The sequence below is a fragment of the Anastrepha ludens genome, chromosome 3, assembly GCF_028408465.1.
Source record: "Anastrepha ludens isolate Willacy chromosome 3, idAnaLude1.1, whole genome shotgun sequence".
NCBI lineage: Eukaryota > Metazoa > Arthropoda > Insecta > Diptera > Tephritidae > Anastrepha > Anastrepha ludens.
Window position 1 is genome coordinate 124669370 of NC_071499.1, and position 25352 is coordinate 124694721.

Consider the following 25352-nt stretch of genomic DNA (forward strand, 5'->3'; position numbering starts at 1 on the left):
TAATTAATTGTTTAAAAAAAATATAATTTATGTAGAGTTATACGAATTATTTAATGCCCTACATTGTGTCATCTATTCCTGGGCCATATAATAGTTCTTCAGCCGTCATAGCAGCTTCCAAAATATCGATTTGCTGTTGCCTACATACGTAGCATTCTACCTTCTCGAGTGTTATTGTTAGCGCGCTTATCTGCCACTTGCATGCGTTGGTTGCTTGCAGCTGCTGCTAGCTACTTGCTCTCGAACTCCCTTTGTTAATTGTTGAATAACTCGAAAAGTGTTTGTCGGATTCACTTCAAATTTTCACACAATATTTTTAGGAAATTATATACTTTAATAAAATGCAAACAAAAAATCAATATTTTTGAAAATTCTGACTACCCCTAATCCCTTAATCTGTTGAAAGAGACACTTACAATTATTGCCTTCAGGTGCATAAGCTTCATTCGACTGCGCTTTATAATTGTTTTTAGGTTTATTAAATGAAAAATTAAAGTGGTGTGCATTTACCCACAACACAAAAAAGTCAGCCTTAAATCCTGAGAAGGACATAAACCAGACAGGTCACATATTAATGAGATTACTGGTTACTAAAGTAGGTTAGATAAAAACTTGAGCGAGCTTTTCGTCGAGGATGAATAAACGAGTATAATAAATTGGAGTTCCGATGCTCAAAAATTAAAACGAAAATTTCTCGCCACATGAATCTCTACAACTACTTACTTATCCACTTCCAGCTAGTAATATATTTATATATTTTATATATAATTGGCGCGTACACCCTTTTTGGGTGTTTGACCGAGCTCCTCCTCCTATTTGTGGTGTGCGTCTTGATGTTGTTCCACAAATGGAGGGACCTACAGTTTCAAGCCCACTCCGAACGGCAGATATTTTTATGAGGAGCTTTTTCCCATTCGGCTACAGCGGCCGCCAGCTAGTAATAGTAATCGAAATTGATGCATTTAAGAAATACACTTACGAACCTATTTAAAAAAAGTAAGAAAGTAATTTAGCATCTTTCTTATTTTTATTATTTTTAAATTTCGAAAAAAGTAATAAAATATTGAAGTGATTCATTGTATGTCGTCTCCAACGCTTACATAAATCCATATAAATTATTTTAAAATGTCTTAGAAACAGAAAAATTTTATGTAAATGCCATTATACGCATTTTTTTTTTTGTTTTTCTGCTGTTTGTGAGATCTGCTATACTGTGCAAAATAGTTTATACATTGTTGTGTTCGCTGGGTTGGCGAGTAAACATGTGCATATGTATGCATGTATGTGTATTTATAATTAAAGCATGCATATTTAAAATTATATGTATGCACATACAGATATGTATATGCATGTATGTATATATTAAGGTCTGATTAAAATTTGTGTAGAAATAACAAATAAATATCTGTTCTGCATTCCAATTCCGACAAATTGGCTTCGAATTGAGATGAATAATGTTCGTTATTTCAATTCTGTTAAAATTTTTTTATTTCAAAAATGTTGCCTTTGAGTTGTCGGTATGAAAAGAATCGATTCGAACTCAGCCGGAATGAAAAAAAAACACATTAAGAAGTTGGAGATTACTCGAAATGCAAAAAAACAAAAACCAAAAGGTCACGAGGGAATCAGAAAAAGTCTTTATTTATTTATTTATTATACAGAAATTAAGTGATAAAACACCCAACTACAACGCAATCCGTTTTTTTGATTCGCCTTCAATTTGCGGTGAAAAACATTTGTTTTCTTTCGATGAAAAATGTAAACAGTTATACCAAATGTAGATGGCTGGTTGGTTGAAGCGGTGATTCATCTAGAATACGCACCGTTTTGTTGTCACATCTTTGCTACCAACTTGTTTAGCGGTTTTTTACGTCTAAGCCAGACAATTGTTCAAGACTGCCGCGCAGTGGTTTGCCCAGGGTTGACATATTATCTCCTTCCATAGGGCAGGGTATTCACAGAGGAAATGGAAAATAGTTTCCTTTTTCTCCGGTTGTGTACAAATGTGACAGTGTGTGTTGTGAGGGATGCCCATTTTGGCTGCTTGTTCTCCGACAGACCAAAAGCTAGTTGTGACTGGCGTGAGTCTCCAGGCATCCCGTCGTTTCGTTTTTATTTTTATTGTTTATAATTTTTTTTAATAACATATATTCAAATAATAACATATTCTACTTTCATGTAGAATATAATTCTGAATATACCAGTATCGCTTAATTTTCAAGTCAATCGGTCGAGATTTATTCGAGCTATGAGTCCGATCGACTTTAAAAATGTGAGAGTGGCAGCGCCAAAATACAATAAAAAAGGACATCTTTTAAACAGTTTTCTCCTTATTCCATATTTTCTTTGAGTAGATAATTTTTTAAGTATTAAAGCAAAAAAACTTTTTTTGATATTTCTACAGTGGTCTAACCCACGACGAAACTGAGTATTCATACACAAATATAAATGTTTGTATGAATGTATGAATGTGTGTATGTATGTATATACTGTGTACACTCTCTTAAGCGGACACTTAAAGGGCTGAAAAATTTGTCGGCTTGCGAGAAAAGTGTAAAAAAGTGAATATGTTATGGGGAGGTTTGCCCACTCAAGAGGGGGGAAAATAATAACATTTTTTTAAACATTTGTGGCATGCACTGAAAAAAGTGTCCGCTCATTTGAGGTGTCCGTTAGGAGAGAGTACACTGTAGAACATTTTAAACCTGTATGTGTACGTACATACCCAAACACATACATATGTACTTATTTATTTTCTTATTCCCAAAAATATGCGAGGGTAATGGACTTTGTTTCCTTACTTCAATATTTGCAACAGCATTTTTTTAATCTGTAGACTTTTAAGATAACCACCTTAAGCCTTATTTTCTGCATATGCTATGGATATCCTACAAGTATATTGCTTTATTAGGGTTGCTAAAATTTTTTATTAGAGTTTTGTTGATATAAATTCTTAATCGCCAATTGTGGTTCAGAACAAATACTTGTTGTTGTTATAGCTTAAAGTATTCCCCATGCATTTTTGAGGAGTGTTGCTGAAGTGACTTTCCTGAGCGGATAGAAACAGTTATGGTGCTCACACTCACCCCAATGAGAGCTTCATGTAAATTAATTCTCACCATTGTTCCGTTCCGTAGTATCGAAGATGATTGTTTCATCGTGTCAGCTGATACGGGCGTACGGGCGTACGTTTACGTTGGTGAGTAAGATCACCATTAGCGTTACGTTCAATATTTGTTGTTATGCTATACTAAATTGAAATTTTTTTTTTGCAAAAATTTAGAAATATTTGCATATACGTACATATATACTTACATACATAAACATTCTTCATTTTAGTTTGTTAGCGCAGTTCTGAGACCATCTACATTCAAATTGGCTGATCTTAAAATTCCATTACCTCTTCTTAACATGTTTTCATCTTTTTCTGTTTACATTACCCATACAAAAAAAGAATCGTGTAGAATACAGAGAAAAATCTCCAATTGAGAAATGATGTAGCTTTAGTCCTTTTGTTTGGCCCACATACGGTTGACTCTCAGCATTAGATATCCCGTTGTGCATTCCAAGGATATTCTTGCACATCTTCGGGAATAAAATGATATCATATCGTGCCTATCTATGTACAAATTGATATGCTTTGTAATGTCACAATGTTGTTCACTTAAAAAAAAAATATATCGAGCGTGACTCTTCTGCTGTTGCTTTCTTTTAAAAATTATTTTCGCTATGAAAAATGTGTAAAACACAACAAATCTTGTTTGCCTAATGGCTAAGGTAAACATATCTACCATTACATATGTATGCATGTACAATACATTTAGTTGTCATGGTCAACCTGCTTGAGAATTTGTGTGTTTTCTTATGCTTGTATGCGAGAGTATGAATAAACAATGAGTCAGTTGATGAAAAGTGTAAACAAAGAATAAATTTTACTCTGGAAAAGTATTTTGTTTGCCTTAAAAGTTTTATTTTTCGGCTAGAAAAATCATTTTTCAGATCAAATATTTTACTGATTTAGTTTTCAAAGTACATAGTTTTTAAATATATATGTACATACATATTTACTTTTTTTTACTTTGCTTATCCATAAATTAAACCCAAGAATATTAGTACTTTAAATATCCGAATCCACCTAAGGCAACTCATTTATTTTTTTTTTTGGTTGTTTTATCATTAAAACTATTAACCGGCTATCAATCGCGTACATTGAATACCTTTTCAACTTCATTTTTTTGTGCCCATTTTACATGTGAGGTACGTGCCAGCACTTTTATTTCACTTATTTTCACCTAAATGTTTCCACCTTTTGTTTTCATTTGCTTGCATTCAAGTTTTCCTCTTTTCTTATTGGATTCGCTATTTTGAGTTGTACATTGCACATTCATTTCCTTCCTTTTCTAATTCTGCTGACATTATTTCAACGGACCCGCAACGCTTTTCGTTGCTATTATTACGAGTATACGAGAGTGTTGTTGTATATTGTTGCAAACGTCATATTGCCGTCACTGTTGTTGTTGAAGTTTTTGTTGCAATATTGAATAGCCCCGCTTGGATAGATAGGTTTGATCATTGAATATGCAGCATTGGTCTCTGCCGTGACATCAAAGTTAAGTAAATATCTGTACATACATACACACATACATACATATTTAAGTACAAACGCATGCATATGAGCAAACACTGAAATACTAGTACTAGGAATAAAATAAAAAAAATTATATTGGCTTTGAGCAATGAGGTATATGGGACGTGCACCTATCTATTCATCTATCTATCCATCCATCTGCTATAAGTATTCGTTTGTGTGAGTACAAAGGTGCATATTGGGCTTTGCTTGTTTTTCGTTGTTGCTGGGTAACCGACAGCGGGGTGTGCAGCGCCGTTGGAGTGTTTCATTGTTTGTTGGAAGAAACGTGAGCGCTACCATAAGTTTTTACGCCGCCCGACTGAATTGGTGGATTTCGTATTAGTCTCGTTTGGGCAATAGATTTGCGCTGCATAATAGCACAAAATCTTTTGCTACATAATATTGTGGCATACGGCGGTGTGGTTTTACGGGTAGCATATCAGCTAAAAGCCTTACTTCGAGCGTGAAACAGCAAATAGTAAAAAAAATAAAAATTGTTTATGACAGCAAAAAAATCTATGAAAGCAGTTTTGTAGTAAAAAAAGCTTTCCATAAAATCATCTCCTATTCAGAAAAAATATACCTATAGGAAAAATAACTACGGTTAGAAAGCTGGAGATCATTCATTAAAATCTGTTCACTAAGAAATCTAACGTACACTTTGTCTTGTTTATCAGACATAAGCTAAGGTTTTACCACCACTGCGTTGAAATTAAGCCACATAGCCGACATTAAAATCGTGAGAGTTCTCAGTAGTGTAACATTTTTCAGAGAATTGTGAACGCGCCAATTATATACAGATATATAATTTGCTTCGGTAGACTTGTGGTGTCCCATTAATCGTACTGTTGTGGTGCGAGTTGTCTAGAAGTGGTCAGATGATCTTCTAAGTCTAACTAAACATAAGCTTTTCCCCGTTAGTGAGACTCTTTAACACTTACATATACTTAGAGCGGAACAGTGCCGGCTGCGAAATTTTCCCAATTACATATTTTTTAGTAATATTAAAAAGGACTAGATACGCACCTTCTTACAAAATCCACTTTAGTGTATATTAAATATTCGGCAACGTTCTGTTGGCTCTATAAACTGTCACTAAAATTCAACTAATCTAATTAAAATAAACATAACCATATGCGCACAAATGTATGCTTCTAAAATTGTTTCATTTATAATTTAGAAAACTGGTTTTCGCTGCTTTGTGTTTAATTTTTTTTATAAGTATTTCATTCAAAACACTCTCTATTTTTAAATATACGCACGTTTTTTCGTATATGTACATTTTTTTCCTTGTTCACTCCACTCGGGAGCATAGGGCCTCGACAAGACTCAGTCTTGCGTTGCTTTCGATTTCTGACAGGGTAGGTGTTTAGCTTGTCGCTACATACCTATACATACATATGTATGTATTTTTTGATTAGGTTAGCGACTTAATTTGTATTTTAATCGCTTTATTCTTATTTCGAATTTCAATTAAAAATTTCGTTTTATGCTGTTTAAAATTTTTGTTTTCGCAAGCAATACTGAGGGACGGAAATACAACACAACGTTCGCTCAACGACAGTACTGCCAAGTTATAGCAACTGAGGTGAACACACCTCAACTTAAGCCGTAAACAGAATTGCTTCGTACGTTGCATGTCACGTGTATGACAGATACGTAGTTGTCAAAATGTGTCATTAGATATGTTCATTAAACATTAATTATTATATTCGTGAAATAACGTAAAAGTTAACTTACTTCAGATCGGCAAAATCGTTTTACGTTAATTAATATGTTCAATACATTCAGCTTAAATTTTGACTTTTATTGCCGTATGACTTTGCGCCGTACGTTGTACTGCTTGTCTCTGTTGTTTTTCTCAATGAAGCCGACGGCGATGTGGACGGCTACGACTACTGCTGCTGCTGCTGCATCTGCTTACTTTCAACTTCGTCATTTGTTTGTGTTTATAACTTTGTTGTTGTCATCAGAGCCATCAATATCACCACATCACATCTACCGATGTTGAGGTTCGTGCAGCGTTGAGCAGTGACTTCACTTCGTGCGACTTGATGTGTCATTCGGCTGCCACACACATGTGACTTCGTCAATGCTGTTTGTTATTGTTTTGTTATTTTGCGCCTATCTTGTGTTACTGCTGCTGCTACCGTGAATAAGCTATATTGCGTTCAATCGTCGCTGCGATGTTCTGCCAATGCGCTGCTAACGTTGGCTTGTACGACTTGTTTGCTGCTGCTGCTGCTGCTTGGGAAGTATTTTTACTGGGTAGCGGTGCTGACTCCGTTTAGTGAACAAAGCAACCAGAGAACGTTAAACGTTAACGTTCTCTGCAACGAAGCAGCATAAATAAATGCAAAAGAAACGAGTGAGTGAACGGACGTCGATGTGTTTAGTTCAATGCGGGCGCACAAACGACCGATGAACCAACAAAGTAATGGACGAAACGCAGAGTGAGCGACGGTAGATAATTTTTTTTATAATATTTTTGTTGCTGCTGCCCTTATTTGTGTAAAATGTGGTGTTAAAGACGCAACTAAAATGAAATAACTTATTTATTTCGCTTAGCGAACGAACAAAGAAATACCATAAATCGGTGAATATACAGAAAAATTAAATAAAATAAAATTGAGTAGCAGTGAAGTTTTATTACGTTGTTTTACACAAGTGCGCATACATAAAAGAAAACCGATATTAGTAAAAAAGCTAAAATGCAAACCATAAAAGCAATAATAAAAGTGCCTTAAAATTTTAATGTGCATTTATGATGATTAATAATATTTTTACAATTTCAACAAAGTGTTTTTGAAATTAATTGCTTTTTTGCTACGCGTACCAACATAGAGTCACTAACAATAGAAAGAGAATAAGGAAAAATAGCAACAAAAACGCATATAAAAGTAATAATTGCAGTTAACAACAACAGCTGTTGGGGAAAAATCAATGCAACTAGCAGCAACAACAATAGGAAAAAAGTAACAGTTGGAGTGACAGCAGCAGTAGAGGTAGCAACTACGGCACCGACAGACGATGTTTATTCGTTTTAATAGCAGTAAGTACGACGAATGCCGGTTGCACTTAATACATTACGTATTCGTACTTTTACTTTACCGGGGATCCATTTAACCTGTATTTTTTTCATTCTGCAGATATTCTCCTATTTAGTTTTGTTGTATTATTATTTATTTGTAAATGACATTCAAAGGCGAGAATAATTAAAAAAGTAAATTAAAAACGAAATAGGCAAATAGCAATAAAATTAAATGGCACAGGCTGCTCGCATGCCCGCATGGCTGGCTTGTGGCCTGGGCTGCTTAGCTGGCTGGCTGGCTAAAGCTAAGTTACATAGGTATGTTTGTATGTATGTATGTTATGCAGCGCAGCGCTGTCTGTTCATTACCCCAAAAGCGGCGACATACATAATAAATTAAAAAAAAAGCTCATTCACTAACACTAACAAGAACATTACGTATAATACTTCAATAGCTGTTGTATTGGTAGGCTTGCAGTGTACTTTTTGTGGCTGTTACTTGTGTTGCGTTGCAGCGGCAGTGAGGGGTGGTTGTCTATAGTGCGCCGTTGCCAGGGATGCCAGTAGGCGTTTTTCGGAGGATGAAGGTGGTTTAATCGTCGAAAATGCGGATTGCAGATAATTTACAAGAGGTACTACACAACTTACAGGTTTTTTAAAAGCGTACTACTATCTTCCCAAGAAAATACTCAAGAGATGAAACTTTTTCAACATCACTATTTAACGCGAAGCAGGTCATGAAAAAAAAACCAGCTGGTTGAGGCAGGAATTTTTGATCGGAAGAGAAAAAAAATTTCATACAGAAAACATTCAGTCGCAAATGAGGTATTTGTTTTATTTTTTGAAGGAAATATAATGTTGGCAAAAATTAAAAAAAAAAAAAAAATTAAATAAGCTAATTGCATCGTTTCAGAGGCCCTAGCGTTCTAATTCTTGCAGACATTTGCATTTAAATAATTTTACTGGTCAAATTAGGTCTATTAGTACTTTTAAAATAAGAATTAATGAATTTGAAATAAGTTTACTGTTGTTGTGGAACGTGAGAAAATTTGATTTATTTTTGCAGTTATCAATATCAAATGAAGCACGAACTTAACTGAATGCATTCCAATCAAAATAAAAGTCAAATATGAAAGTTAACACATTTCGAGAGTAATCAGTAAATTTGAAATCTAAGTTTTAGTTTTAAAGCAGAACTATTATATTGTATTATTATTAATTTTTGGAAAATGTACAAACGAAAGTTCGCTGTTAATTAATTAAATATTATATGATTTTGTTATTTTTAATTAAAAAATATGTGAATATATTCTAGATTTCTTTTTCGTTTAAAAACAGTTTTTAATTAATGAGTTCTTATTATTTCTTATTTTAATTTTACTCGCCAAAAGGTATATATTAATTTTTATGATTTTTAGACACATTTTTAACGTTCCCTTCACACCCATTGACTTCAACACTTCATTACTACTGCAGCAGTCTTTGGCGCTTTATACGACAGGCCAATACTTATTATTTCATGCATTTTTATTGCTTGGTATTGCTGTGTATTTTTCAATACTTCACCCATCACAAAGAAAAAACGGAAAAACGAACTGTATTTCTTGCGCAAGTGTCGATTTTTTCACACATTTTTTAGCCAATTTTTCAAAGCATTTTTATTTGTGCTGCCGCACAAATTAAACTCTTTTGTGTGCTTTATTGCTATCGTCCAGTGTGCTTAATTTTTGTTTTTGCACATTTTTGCTCATTTAAATTTTTTGGAATTATCCACACAATTTTACTGCTTACGCTGCTCTATTTCGCTTGCAAATGTCCGACTTATTTGCTTTATTTCTTCGTTTAATTTCAGTTTTTTTTTTTTACTTTTAGCTACTTCTTTATTTGTTTCTTTATTCTGTTGGTGTGTTTTTGTTTTCATTTAATTTAAAAATTCATGCGCTGCACTATTTTTCTTGTTTCTTTTCGGTTGAATTTGCTTTGTTTTCGTCGTCGACGGGTATTTGCCTTCGCTTCATTGCATTATGTGTAAACGGTTTTATATTTATTTGGCTTGTTTCGTTAATTTTGGGACCGCCACATTTACTTACTTCGTGCTTTTTTGGGTGCTAAAAAATGAGAAAATTCTCATTAATTTGCTTGCACACGTTCGTCAAATATTTGCAGAGTAGCAACGTCGACGCCGACCGCCTACATAAGCCATTCACACCACACCAAGCAGCGGTCCATTAGCCTAAGTCAATCCAGCCAACCAGCTCATCCATCTCAACCCATTCAGTCGCCAGATCGCCAGTCATTCATGCATTCAAGCAGCCATTAATTCAACGACTCGTCCGGCAGTTAGTCAGTCAATGGACTTTTTTCGACCTAAGCGGCTGTTCAAAATGCTGAACGTCTTACATCTGGACGACTCACATGGCTCTGTAGTCGGCGCAAAGATTTGAAATTCTTTTAATTACATTATACCAACTTGAACAACAACAACAACATCGTAAATATATGGTCAAGACATATTCCCCCTTAATTTGGCACACACAAACATAAACATGCATACATACATATGTACCTATGTAGATGTTTGTATATGTGCCGTTTTTATTACTCTACTCTTTAATCTACTTCACCTCCGCCGACCCCCTTCTGCTTCCATGCGCTCTTCCGCATTGCTTGTCGCACATTTGCCGGTCGATCGCCTTGTTTGCGCTCCCCAGCTCTCGTACATTACATCTCCTACCTCTCTGCGGTGATTTCTCCATACGTTACCACTCTCTTCCCCCAGCGCCATCTGTTATTCAGTGAAATACTATGGCATTGCTGCTATTTGATTTTCATTGGTGTTATTCTTGGCTTTTGCCGCACATCAGTCGCCACGATCTGCTTTACATTTTGCGTCCCATATGCCTGTGCGTGCGCCTTCACCCTCTTTTTCCCCCATCCCACTTATATCACTATCGCTTTGTACTACATACTTGCACATACTATGCAGTACATTCCCTGAAATAAGTAAGCATTGCTCAGCGCTTTGCTGTCGATACTATATTTTCTGCTCCGCATTTGCACGCTTTCTGTGCCGCTTTTTTCATCTTGCTCTACTTCTACTGATTGCTTTTAATTTTTTTCTCCATTTTTTCATTTTCATTCTCTTTACATATTGTTTTTGGGATTGTTGTAATGCTGTGCTGCTGTAAATATTTTATTGTCGTCAGCCGCGGCACGTCCATTTCCGTTTTGTACATATTTGCTTGGGAGAGTCAGAGAGTGAGAGGGAGGATTAGAAATGTAATATTTCAAACTGAAATTCTTGAGCCTTGGCGATCTTACGAAATGCCTAGCAACACAAAAACAACAAATGGAAGTTTTGATGAATAACTAGTCAACAATTATGTACTGCGTTCGTTCCCCCCTCCCCACTCACAGGCGACCGTGTGCGTTAGAAAGACATGTTTACAGATTAGGGATTTTTTCTTGGCTTCCCCCATTGACTTTTTGTAAGCTGTAACAATTTCAGTAAGATTTGCTTAGTTGTTGTAATGACAGTTTGTCGCGCTCCCATTGCCATTCGTCACGTTCAATTAGAGTATTTCGTAGTTTGCATAGTGTGAGAGTGTGTGTACTTTGTAATTTACTTTCCTACGAAGTGTTGCTAAATGAGATTTATTACTGCGTTGCCATTGTACGGCTAAAACGCTTTCTGATCATTATAGAATTATTGCTTATCGCAAGTTTTTTTTTCTTTTTTATTGCGCTGATCGACACGAACAAAATCTTTCTAGAATATGAACAGATATGCATATGCACTACACTCATGTATCTGACTTTTTTTAATTAAAAAAATGTATTTCTGGCATTAAACAGACGTTCGGGCGTCATGCTCGCGAGCAATGATCTGGTAACGATCACTGAGTTAGAAATTTGTATAGATAGTTTTGCGTACTTCCGAGTGTGTTTCCGTCATGAAAAAGCTCCTTTATATTATTAATCTAAAAAATAGTTTTTTCTTTCTTCTAAATCGCTGTCTACTTTAAAACACAACGTTTCTTCATCTTCGAACATTTTACAACGCAACTTAATTACTTATTAACCCCATGCATGTGCCGCAGTCTATTAAGTTTCCCCATGCATACAACTAAAACAAACACGTTCTTGTCGGCGTGACTATCTATTTCCGTCTCCCCCATACAATATCACCATCAATACGCCGCTTAACCACTCCAATCGTCACGATCATCATCATGAACGTCCATCATTGATATGCGCTGATCAACCCCAATTAAAGTGGAGGAGAAGCATTAATGTCTGCCTCAAAATTGAAGTGTGGCTTTATAGCTTGTTTTAAAAGTCTCAAGTTAACAAGAAAAAAACGGAGAAGAAATATACAAATGTACGTGATCATGTCAAGGGTACTGTCGAAAAAGGGATCACGATTTAAATAGAGGAACAGCAGCTGTTACGCACATCGGAAATCTTTACCAATAACAAAAGTGGATGGCTGAAGCGTACGAATTAAATAATGCATAAGTTGTATAATTTTTGTATCCCTGCTGTTGTAGTCACTGCGTCCTGCTTTACTTAGCGTCAGATGTCAGATGCTGGAGCAGATTAAGTGAGCGCGTGCAAAATACACCAGGCTCGTGTCCAAATTTAAACAAAAGACCAGTGTATACGATGAACAATAACAACTACAACAAAAAAATGAAAGTAAAAAAAAATATGAAAAGATTAAAAAAAAATTGGGAAACATCATAAAAGAAGCAACCAAGACAAACGCAGCTGTTCGTGCCTAGAAGCGAGCAGCTGGTAGCTTCTTCAGTTCGAGTGAAATTGCACCTGCGCCACGGAACACTTGAGCTGTTTGGTTGTGTTGGTGATGTGGCAGCTGTTTTCGGTTGAGAGAACACGGACCGGTCAGGTCAAATGTGCATATACGGGCTGCAAGGCGTTGTGAAGACAACAGCTGAGAAGCAACGAAGACGGATACGCTAATGATCATGCAGCAGCGTTGTGGGATCAAGATAAGCGGACAAAAGGGCAGCAGCGGAGTGCGCGGTGCGTTGAGTGAGTGGCAAATAGAAATTTAAAACCATACTTGCGTTTTTTCGGAAACCCAAAACTGAAAGCAAAAATTAAACAGAAGCTGAAGCAGAAGTATTCAGGCAGATTGCGAACGCACAAGCGCACGTCAGCGATACAATTCACATTTTAAGGGTTGACAATCGCATTGAGAAGGTACGAGCGCGACAGCAGCCGAATTTGGGTACAGTATTTTTGGATAGCGCGCCGCGTGGCGCGTAAATGTTGGCACATGCACACATTGCGGAAAGGCAAATATATTTATGTATGTGTGTGGTACGCACTAAATACACACACATACATGCATACAGAACGACGTACACGCCGCCACCACTTCAACTTGTTGCTTATTGCTTGCTGACTTGCCTGCTGCGTCTTTAATTTAGGGCACAACTGCTGCCACAAAAGGCAAGAGCCAATAAAACAAACAAACTCATTACTTGCAACAAAAATAAAAAAACAAAAGAAGAGCGCTAAAAACAAACAGTGGCACTTCTTCATATCCGCACAGACGACGACAACTGTACCCACAAAAGCCCGAAATTATACAAAAGAAAAAAAAAATGGAAATTATATGTTGCACTCAAAATATAGAAATTGGTGCAAGCAATTGAGTTGGCAGACATGTGAAGCTATCAAAAATTTAATAGCGTCGAAACAGTAGCAAATAAAATTCACCCCTCGCCAAATGCGCTTCATATAAAGTTGTGGCACATTTCCTCTCATTACAAATGATGAACTACTCTACTCATCTCCTTCTCTACACCCTTCCTCTACGCACCCAACACTACGTCACTTACTCTACTCCACTTTGCTGTGTACGCTCTGGGCACATCACTTTTCTTTGCTTTGGTTTACTTTGTAGTTGATGGTGGCGGTGGCGGTGACGCGACAAGTCAATTGAATAATTGTGGGTCAATAACCCTAAAGAACCGGCCAAATTGTTAACGACCGTCCCATGCATTTTATGTACAATATTATAAGACTTGAAGGGGGTGATAATTTTTATTTTGGATAAGCAGCGTGCGAAAAAGATTCACGATTACTTCGACACTTTTCAAGAGCGGCTGTGAGTTGATCTCCGCGCTCAGCATAGCGCAATGCCGCCAATGTCGCCAGTAAAATTTTCAAAGCTCACTATAAAATTTTCATTCTAAAATGTTGTTGTTGTTGTAGCTGTGGCAGTTTACTACCTCTACCTTGATAAACGGTGATAAACGGTTCACTATATAGGGCTAGTTTACTCGGGCGGCAGCCCTTGGTCGGGAAAAACCCGAGTCATTCCGGTAATGTAGAACCGACTGCCATGCGAATGAATCCATGTGAAATTTATAAACAAAAACCATGGCTATCGCCTTATAATTAATACAAAAAAAAGAGTAAATAAGATAATACTTCCATGCCGCCAGCTTCATTTGAAACTTGCTGCAATTCGACCTTTGGGTGTACACTTAGCTGGTACAAATTTAACTAACTTCACAGCCACGAAATTTCGCCAGCAACATGCATTTGGCTTACTGTGAATAATCAAAGGCCAAAAGAAAAGAAATTGAAGTAAAGTTGTGGAAGGAGGAAACATTTTTCGCGAAATAGGAGCAACCATGGGAAGGACTCAGTCGGTTCTACGTTACTGGAACGACCCATATTTACTATATATTCAGTTCAGTTCAGAGTGTCATTAAAAATTGTAAAGAGAGTGGAGGTAATGTATCCTGTCTACGAACTGGCCTATCTTCACTACTTACAAATCGGGAGAAACGATATATCGTGCAGCAAGTACAGAATAACCCTCGGGTTACGGCAAGAAAAATTGCAGAAAACATCAATTTATCGTTTTCTATATCTGTTAGCAAAATCACTGTGCAAAGAATGGTGAAAGAGCCGCGTTACACGAAGACAGCCATTGGTATCCCCAGTAAATCGACAGACTCGCACACAGTATCCTGATTTAAATCCTACAGAGCATAGATGGTATTTCTGGGAGCGTAAAATGCGCCAGAATACGATTACATCCAAAGAAAAGCTCAAGAATATAATGATAGATGAGTGGAACAAAATCACATCCGAAGAAACGTTGAAGTTAGTGGAATCTATGCCAAGACGTGTATTGGAGGTTATCAGAAGGAAAGGTTATCCAAAGTATTACCGTCTTACGTCCACCCAGCGGGTCGGGGAAAGAATACATCCACGGTAAGGCATGCCTGTCGTAAGAGGCGACTAAAATCCGGCAGGAGAGGAAGGGGCTCGGCTCAAAAGGTCTCATATACCCCGAGTATCTCTAGCGGCAGGGCTGTAAAGCTCATCAGGATCGAGACCATTAAGATCCTGATTACGGTATACGGGAAAAAATTCTGAGATCAGGAAGTCTATGGGCTGGTGAAAGTATTTTTCTATCACCTCAGTACAGGAGGGTGACACCTCACCGAAATGGCTGATAGACTAATGCTACAATCGCCTTCGTCCCGGTAAAACTCTGGCAAGCCTTCGGGTACGTTCCTTACACGTCACCATTAAGTTGGTGGTGCAGGCTCAGTTGAGAAATCCTGACTAGTTCCTGTCCTGGCTCTAAACTCTATTGCCCATGAAGCGTAGAGTCAATCCTCGCATGGCCTCCCTGCTCGCATAACCATGGGGACACTTCGGGAAACTGTGTAAGGATAGCGGCCTGAAGTCGGGACTCAAAAGAATTGAAAATAAATATCCAAAATAGAAAACAAACCACCGAGCAAATAACAGATAAAGAATCAGAGATGGTCGAAATGACAACGTGGATCCAAGAGCAGCCTTTAGAAAAAGCAGTTTACTGCTAAGATCCCCGCCGGCAAAGAACGCACCAATCCTTAATACAGCTGGAAGCGGACCAGCCCGCTCTGCGTTCAAAAATGTCAAAGCTGATGGCCCGTAAACGCAAAACAAACAAACGTCTTACTAATTGTAGTTCTAAGTGCTTAGTATTGTAACTGCCTTGATTTGTACGCTGACTTTTGCGTTGAAGGTCCTTGAAGTATTTTTTGTTTTATTGTTGTTTTTGTACTATGTTTCAGTTTTTGACAAATATCTTTACTCCAAAGTATGAACCCAAAAAAATGAATAAATAACAATTTAAGTTTGGAACAGTTGGATTGGATTGTCTTTGTAGTGGCTGAAAAGTTAGCTTTGCCTTGTACGCATAGTTTTGCTGCTAACACAAAAAATTACAAAGAAGATTTGTTTACACTCTTTGCGAAGGCGTGTCGCTTAAAATTGCCATATCTTCGGGGTATTCGAACTCAGGTACTTCATTGTCGCATGCATTGCTAGTTTTCGCTAAATTTTAAATGACCTGTGCATTTTAAACAAAGATGTGTTGTTGGATTCATGTGAATTGAGATTACTTTACCGTGAGATACATACAAAATTTCACGCATATTTCACGGCAATGCAATTTGTATGGATTTTGACAGCCATTTCTCGTGAAACGCGAATTTAGTATCCATTATTCATTAATATCCAATTTCCAAATATTTTATAATTTTTTAATATGGAACAACGAAAAGTAGTTTTCAGTTGTTTGTTGTGGTTGGTAACAGGAGGTTTTGTCAAATGCTTTACAGCTGATCGTTTGACATATTCACGAGAATTAACAAGCACAAATTTCTCGCACTAAAACTGGTAAATTCTGATAACGAGAGAGAACCTTGTTTTCTCTCTCAACTGGACACTCTTCTACTAGTTCTTTGAGTTCGCGATCGATTTTAAGTGAATTATGGTAAAATATGGCAAGTTCCGAAATCTGGCCGCTTAGTTCACGAAACAGTTAATTTTGCTACAGATACTGGCTGTCATTTTAAGCAATGAGTTGATTCTCAGCCTTGTCCGCATCAAAGTTGAGTGGAATACACCAGAAAAAGCTTTAGTGTCAGTGATTCTCTTCTCATCTTCTTCTTCTTCTCATCATCCGAGTAAGAATTACATGAAAATAAGAAGCTGATGCCCTCGAAAAATGAGAACGCAGGGTGGAGTTCTGTGCATTAAACTAAGTAGGGTTAGTTTACTGGCGCGACAGCCATTGGTCGGGGAAAACTCGAGTCATGTACGTAGAACCGGCTAGCTATCCAGAATCGACTCTGCCATACTCAATATATATACGGTATGTTGAGTTACTACAAAGCGTGGTGAAAAAAATTCAGAAGGTGTGGCCAATATCAGACCGCTAACCGGCTCCCAGCGAATTCGAAGGATTCAGCTGATAGGCTGACATAATCGGGAGCATGACTTGGTTTGGTTATGAAGAAACTGAGATTGTGTTGGTGATATACGGAAAAAATCGACTCTGCACTTATGTTGCTGCGTTGTCGTCTGAATAATGAGTTATTGGATGAGTGTGTGAATACGTGTGAATTGAGCGGTCAGAATTCGGATTTCAATGGGACGTACTGAGTAACTGCTCAAATTCGTTTTCCACCATAATTGAAGATCAAACCTGGTAAACTATGTTATCATCCTTGCTACACACTACACTAACCACGTTTCTTTACACCTACTTTCCCTGTGAAACAGTATGACCAGGAAACCTTTAGGTGAGATTGATTCCGAGCTTAGCGGTGCTTGATAACTGTTACAACAACCCCACCAACAACAAGGGAGAGCTTTTTTCGGGATAGTTGCCATCGCAATATCACAGAAACATTTCGACTACGAACTGAGGACGGAAAATTATCACCAAGCCACGGAGGAGGTACACATCTTGCAAAGTCAGATATTCACTAACTCATTGAAAACTCGTTGAATCGGACGGGCTTGAATCGAGAGGTGTAGGTCTACACTTGCTAAATTTCAATCGAGATGTTGCTCGAAAATTCAGCTTTATTTATAATATACCTAAATTGAAAGACAGTTAAATTAATGCTACTACAACTGCTTAAAAATTTAAACTTTCCACATTATTTTTTTATTTGATTTTTTGTTGTTTTATAGTAATGGCTAGTGAGCACCTGACCACAAAAACGCCATACTGTTATTCTTTAACAAATATTTTGAAATGTAATGGTATAACACTTTAAGTCAAATTTAACCTACTTTTAAAATACCACAGCTTTAAAAAAAAAGACTACAAATAAATCTTTAACGCAATACGAGTACCGCGCAGGTGGTGTAATCACCGCTACACGCAATCTTCTATCGTTGAAAAATACTCGTAGATAAAGACACTCGAAAAATGCCATAACCAAAATGCTTATTGCAACAATTGCTCTAACAACAAAGCATAAGCACGTATGTAATTGTAACAATAAATTTTTGGTGGTGATGCATTTTCGATTCCATGAAAACTATGAAGCGACAGGTAAATAGAAATGAAGAAAAAAATATAAGAAGTGCACGCATTTCCACCACTATTAAACCACCGCATTGGTATTAGCCGACAAGGCATGCGGGCAGGTGACTCATCAAAAAAATATGTGGGATGAGAAACAATTGAGGAGAGGAGTAGTTACGCTGCTGCTACCCGGCATTTTATCGTATACCTAAATCTCGATTTAATTATTGTGTACCAGAATAAGAATAAGATATAGCAAGAAGTAAGGAATCATAAAAAAAGATGTGTACACAAATAAAGGGTCTGGAAAAAATGAAGAATTTATGTACAAAATGTGACATTTGTTGTTAGTGCTGAAGGCATGCAATTAGTTTGAAGGTGCATTCGAACGATGACAGTAGAAACTAGTGTTGGCTGTGTTTAATGATCACAAACTGCCATGCATAGAAGCTGATGTTAAGATGTTTAGTTGCTTGAAACTGAGTAAAGATAAAGTTGGTTGCTGAGGATTATCGCTTGTGCAGTGAAAGAAAAGAGAATGGTGAGATTGTTTGGTTTTGGATAATTAAATAAGGTGTTAATTGCATTAGCGTGGATAAGAGGCTTTAGGAGAGGGATTAGTGTGTACTCAAAATAGAAAATAAAGTGTAAAGTTATAATAACGAAAAAAATATAAGTAAAGTGAAATAAAATGAAGTAAAATAAAATAAAATGAAGAAAATATAGTAAAATAAAATGAAATAAAATAATGCCAAATAAGGTAAAATAAAATAAAATGAAGTACAGTAAAGTAAAGTACAATAATATAAGTTAAATAAATTAAATTAAAATAAAATAAAATAAAATAAATTATAAAAATTTAAATTAAATACAATAAATTACAAATTTAAATAAAAAAAAAATTAAAATACATAAAATAAATTACCGAAATTATAATTAAATAAAGTACAAAATTAAAACTAAATAAAATAATAAAAAATAAAATAAATAAAAGAAAACAGTAAGCTGTTGTACTTAAAATAAATTACAAAAATTAAAACAAAATAAAATAAGAAAAAAAAAATCTAAATAAAATAAATTACAAAGATTAAAATGAAAAAATTACAAAAACTAAAACAAAATATACTACAAAATTTAAAATAAATAAATTACAAAAATTCAAAACAAATAAAATACCAAAATTAAAATAAAATTAATCACGAAAACTGAAATTAAAAAAATAAATTACAAAATTATTTGAATCATTTAAATAAATTCCAAAAATTAAAATTAAGTAAAATCAAAAATTAACATAAAATAAATTTAAAAAATTGAAATGAATTCTATAAAAATTAACTAAATTCCAAAAATTAAAATTTAAAAAATTACAAAAGTCAAAAACAAATAAAATACAAAAATTAAAATATAATAATTAAAAAAAAAAAATTAAAAAATAAAAATAAATAAAATAAATTACAAAATTATTTAAATAAATTACAATAAAATAAATTCTAAAAACTAAAATAGAATAAACTACAAAAATTAAAATTAAATAATTTAAAATAAGCTACAAAAAAATTAAATAAATTAAGTTTAAATATTAAATTAATTGTAAATAATCTTTTATAAAGAAACAGTTTTATATATAAAAATAGAGGTACTCAACTCTTGCTACATTTTTGTAAAAAAGAAATCATGAAGTTAATCTTATCGTCCTTGGAAAAAATAATAGAAACGACGTCCTTAAAGCTAATAAACATAAGTATTTTTCTTTAAGATAATTAAACAAAACTTTTAAAATTGTAAACAAATTAATATTTGGTTGTTGCACCCTGGGCTTTAATGACTGCGGTGCAACGCATTGAGTCCACTATAACTTGGCACAAACTGATGGGTTTATACTAAACCATTCTGCCTGAACTTTTTCCCACAAATCTGCTTTATTTTTTGCCTTATAGGCGGCAATTCTCTTCTTCAGAATGCCCCAAAGGTGCTCTATTGGATTCAAGCCCGGGGATTGTGAAGGCCATTCTACTAACTTTACATTCCTGGAACCATTTCTTCGCCAGTTTAGAGGAGTGCTTTGAGTCGTTATCTTGTTGAAACTCCCAAATCAATGGCATTTCTTCTTTGGCATATGGAAGCATAACATTATTTAAAATATTTACGTAGTCCGCAGCGCACATCTTATCTTTAATCCAGAATAAAGGACCACCTCCTGCCGACGAAAAACATCCCCAAAGTAGTATATTACCACCTCCATGCTTCACGGTCTTCAACGTGTTCTTTGGATTGTATGCAGAGTTTTTAGGTCGTCTTACATGTACCTTGCCATCAGACCCATACAAATTAATCTTTGTTTCATCTGACCATAATACGTTTTTCCAATTTGCACGCAGTAGATGTTTCTTTGCACACGATAATCTGCAGGTTATGTTTTTTCTGCTAAGGTATGGTACTTTTCTTGAACTATAGGCCTTTAATCCCCGAGATATTAATCTATTTCGGATTGTTCGACTGCTTACTGGCGCTTGTAAAACATTTTTCAATTCTTCTGAGGATAAAAATGGTTTTTTTTCGATTCTCGTATAAGCAGTTGGTCAAACTTCTTTGATGTTGCGCGCTTTCGTCCTCGTTTTTCCTCTGTAATTTTAAAATTAATCGCAGAAAACACCTTTTTTTTGAGCATTTCATTAAATCGGCAATCCGTGACATAGGAAGGCCATCACTTTTTAGTTTTTTTTATAATTTCTCTTTCATTAACAGTACAGTGTTTACCACGTCCCATTCTGAAAGCAATATTCATAAGATAAGAAATATTTTATGAACAAGACAATAATAAATATAATTTTTTACATACTTTTCCAACAAAATATCAAACAGTTTAAAAATAACAGTATATTATTAATTTTAACTGTAGCTATTCAAATTTTTCCGAAACGTTTCTATTTTTTTTCCAACTAAAACCGCGGTTCTGCACCAAAAAGAATACTAAGCCTAAATATTTGCGATTATGCACATAAAAACAAGACAAAATAAAGTACCGTTACCAAACAGTATTACACAGTGTGTATCTGCATAAATAGCTACATACTTACAAACTAAACATTTTATATGAAATATGGAGTGATTGTCGTTTCTATTATTTTTTCCAACACTGCACATATGCACATATGATGAAATTATGATAAAACAATGTATCTACACACATAGAAGTTAGTATAAGTATTTTTCTATTTTTCATACTCAATTGGAACTAATTAAATTGTCGATTACCTTGATAAAAATGCACGATTAGTAGTTCTACAATCTTAATTACAAAGTTTAATAACTTAAGCAATTCCTCAAAACGTCTCTGTTGTCAATCACTCTGATAGCCTAGCAATATAGAATAAAAATGAAATTTTTGCACGCAAAGTTTCTTCATAAGCAATAGAAAAAGCAACAAAACGAAGGACGCTGCAAATGTAGAACAATCACAACTAAATGAATTTGTTGATACCAAATAAAATAAACAAACGAAGAAGTCGCAATAAAGTAAATATTGAAACAGCCTTGACCGTATATACATATACATACATATGCATGTAGCATAGATATAAACACAAGTGTATTACTTACTGTACATTTAATAAGCGCGCCGCGGCTTCATTGTTCTTCTGTACAAACAATCATGAAATGCTACAATTACATAGTTTATTGTTTTTATCGCTTTATACTGGCTTCATTTGGTGCGATGCCAACCGCAACGAGGCAATATTTGTACATTTGCACATTTGTCCATCACTGGCCCTCAAAGTAGGCCACATGCAACGTTGGCTATTCACCACCGATTACTTACTTAGTTACTCACCAACTTAAATACATAAAGAGATACTTAGTGTTTGGTTAATTTGTTAATCCTGCTCAATAACATAGAAATAAAAAAATAAAAAAACCAAAACTAGGCTAAGGAGTGGTATTCTTGGAGCTAGCTGGGTAGCAGGCAGTTGAACGCGCGCCAAAATAAAAAACAAAAATAAAAATTAGTAAGGAAGAAATGTTGGCGGAACAAAGTCTGCAATTATTTAATTAAGCGTAGAAAAATGAAATAATTGTTGTTAAATAATAGCGGAAATTTTTGTGTACGCTTGTATATGGTGTGTGCGTACAAAGCAAATTGCCAACTAAGTGGGAAGGAATTAAGGAGGTAAGAAATTATAAGCGCTGAACGGAAATGAAAGAACTTAAGTAAATCAGTAAGTAAAGTTGGGCATATTTGTATGGAGTGAACACTAAAAAAAATATTTTTCGAAAGATTTGTTTAACATATGTGTATATGCATATATGTACATATGCATATGTGCGTTTCATAATTTTTAGAGCCCTTTTTTTATTTTGATAATAAATTTAAAAAAAAATAATTCTGTGTTTCTGCCGAAATACGAAAACCGAATTTTTCTTCAGAGTGACAAATGGTTGTTAGGGGAATTAGTGAGCAGCTGATTTGTTTGAGGGATAGTTTTGTCTGTAAAAGTTGGAACAAAGGCGCATTCATTAAAGGTACATAACTTTTGATTGTCAAAGCAAAGTATTGAGAAACTAGAAAACAAATAATGAATTCGCCTTGTTTCATTCTGAGCTGACATCCACATGAACACGGCGAAAGAAAAAAAAAAAAAAACAACTCAGCTGATTTAGCAACACCACCTTTAATAGATTCGCCTTGGTTTGAATGCAGGCAACAAATACGGGTATTAGCTGCGCTGATACTAAAAAAAATTATTTATTAAAAAAACAAAGCAAATAATGTATTGTAATTTCAAATGCGTTAGTGTAAATTAGCATTGCAACCAGACTTTCTTCTTCTTCTCTTGAAAAATGTCATAATTTTTATACACAATCGAAATTAACTGTAATTTTTCGACAATGTTGCCATGGAAAATTTCTCTAATCTGCTCCAATTGTATGGAGAAATGCTGCTGAAGTGACAGTTCCTGGCCGAATATTTAAGTAGAACCGACTGTTGTGAGAATGAATTCAGTCTAGTTGTAGTTGATATGGGTTAATTGCACTTAATTTTTGAGTTGATATTGAAATAAGTCGTTAATCCCCATTGACGTCGCCGTCTGTCTATACTTTAGGCAAGGACTGCTAAGAACTGTTGTAACACAAATCGGAATAAGTTTCTGGAATAAGCCGCATATAAATTCGGTCAAGGGCTTCTACTTGTCTGCGACTCTTTTAAATGGTGGATTAAAATTTGTATCCATTGTTTCGTTTTGTTTTCATTTGTATAATTTTTCAGCAGTTTCTAACAGATCTAAAAAAAATCTCGTGTTACTGATACTAATTGCCCCTTTCTCCTTTATTGTAAGATTCCAATAAAAATTGCGCTGTTTGAAAAGTTCCTCTAATGCTTTTAGTAGCTTGGAACCCGCTCGGAAGCTCTAGAAAATCCTCACCTTAGCCATCCATTACATATTTACTACGCATAGACAAACTTTTAATGGTTAACCTGTTTACAGCAGACTTTTTTTTACATTTTTGTATGCATTGCCAATTAGGTTTGAGGCAGCAGGTTTTTATTATCACAAAGATATTAAGGCATAACTATCTGACATTAAAAATATGTATATGGTATTATTAAAATAATTAAAAGCGAGGAGAACGAGATAACTTATAAAGGAATAATTAATTAAAAATGATTGGAAATTGGCAGTGAAAAATTAACAGTTTGAAATAAAAAATAATAATGAAAAGATCTAAAACTAGCATTAATGTTAAAATTACAAGGGCGATATGTATATGTATGTGTGTACATAAATTCATTCAATTAAAAGCTAATAAATTAAAATTTTCAAAAAAAAAAAATTAATTTAAATATGTAAGTGAGAGAACGCCACAAGCGGCAAATCTTATTACAAAGCCCATGAAAAGGGAAAGTGACGTCATGCTTTGTAGGCATAGCTGTAAATAGTTGTTTACAATACTAGTGAAATATTGCTGACACAGCTGGTGGGTAGGTCAATCTGCCTGCTGACAGCAGTTACCTTGAGCGACACTTTAGTGGTTTCCACCAAAATATTTGCACGCACATTTGCGTTTTTATGGAAAGCAATTTTTTTTAAATGTTTACTTTAATCATTTAAATGTTTATATTTTCGCTACATAAATTTAATTTAGTTTAATGGAATTTTACGCCAAAAGCGCGAACTACATATGTATGTATATACGTATTTATGCATGTATGTACCTATGCATTTATGTATGCATGTGTAGTACTCGTGTTTGATGAAATAGGAGCGATTAGCAGGAAATTTGCTGACAACGCTTTAATAGATTAAGTGCATGAAACAACAGTAGCCGCTCAACGGCGACATTAACGCAAACAATGCGAATAATAATAATAATGATAATAAATTGTAATGGCAAACAAAAGCAAGAAATCGAAAATTACAAACCAAAAAAACAAAAAAAAAAAACAACAATCCAATGAACAGACGAGCAAATGACTCGTCACGCGATAGTCAACGAGTGAATTGCTTGCCTTGCCTTGTTGATTGTTGTTGTTACATAGTGACTGCAGCGGCGGTGGTGATAGAGGTTGTGATGCTCGTAATTCGGTGTATGCATGCGCATGTAGAGCGGAAAAGCGGACAAATGGATGTCACGTTTGCGCGCATCGCATGCGAAGATAAAAAGCTTTGAGCGAGCGATAAGTGCATGCATACATATTTTTATTATATGCGCATGTGTGTATGTATGTGCAAACAAATTATGGATGCAACCAACCAAACATTCAAATGCTCAAATGTGCCGTCGCAAGCCAATACTATGATAATACATATGTATGTATATGTATATTTTCATAAGTATGCTTGTGTTAAGCACTTACATGTGCACATGAATGCTTAGCGCGTAGATGGCGTGAAAAGCGCAGTATTGAGGCGAATTATACATACATATTTTCAATTATGGCGGGGAATAGTTTTTGCCAGTTGTAGGGAAAATGTGTGCGCTTACACATGAATGTATGTATGTATGCATGTAAATATGTGTTAAAAAATAATAGCGCTTAGTGTGTTAAAAAAATAATTACTAAATGAAATTATTATGATACTCATAAGTGCATAAATATCTCATAAAAATTAAAATTATGTAAACATTGTTAAAATATCTCCAATTATTTGCATATTTATGGCCCAATTCGTGCCAACTTCATTCGTTATAATCATTTTGCTGCGTACAAAAAAACATTTTAAATAAACATTGCCGATTAGAATTCAAGTTAATTCATTATTATTACATTATCTTAAAGCATATAATTTTTTTCTTAAAATATAATATGATTGTTTTTTCTTAAA

General features: G+C 35.0%; 1 protein-coding gene across 2 annotated transcripts in view; it reads left to right on the top strand.

Moving 5' to 3' along the window:
- The window catches only part of LOC128859027 (ras-associated and pleckstrin homology domains-containing protein 1), a 37631-nt gene that overhangs the window by 2465 nt on the left and 9814 nt on the right, over positions 1-25352 (top strand). The gene's annotated exons all lie outside the window — the stretch shown is intronic.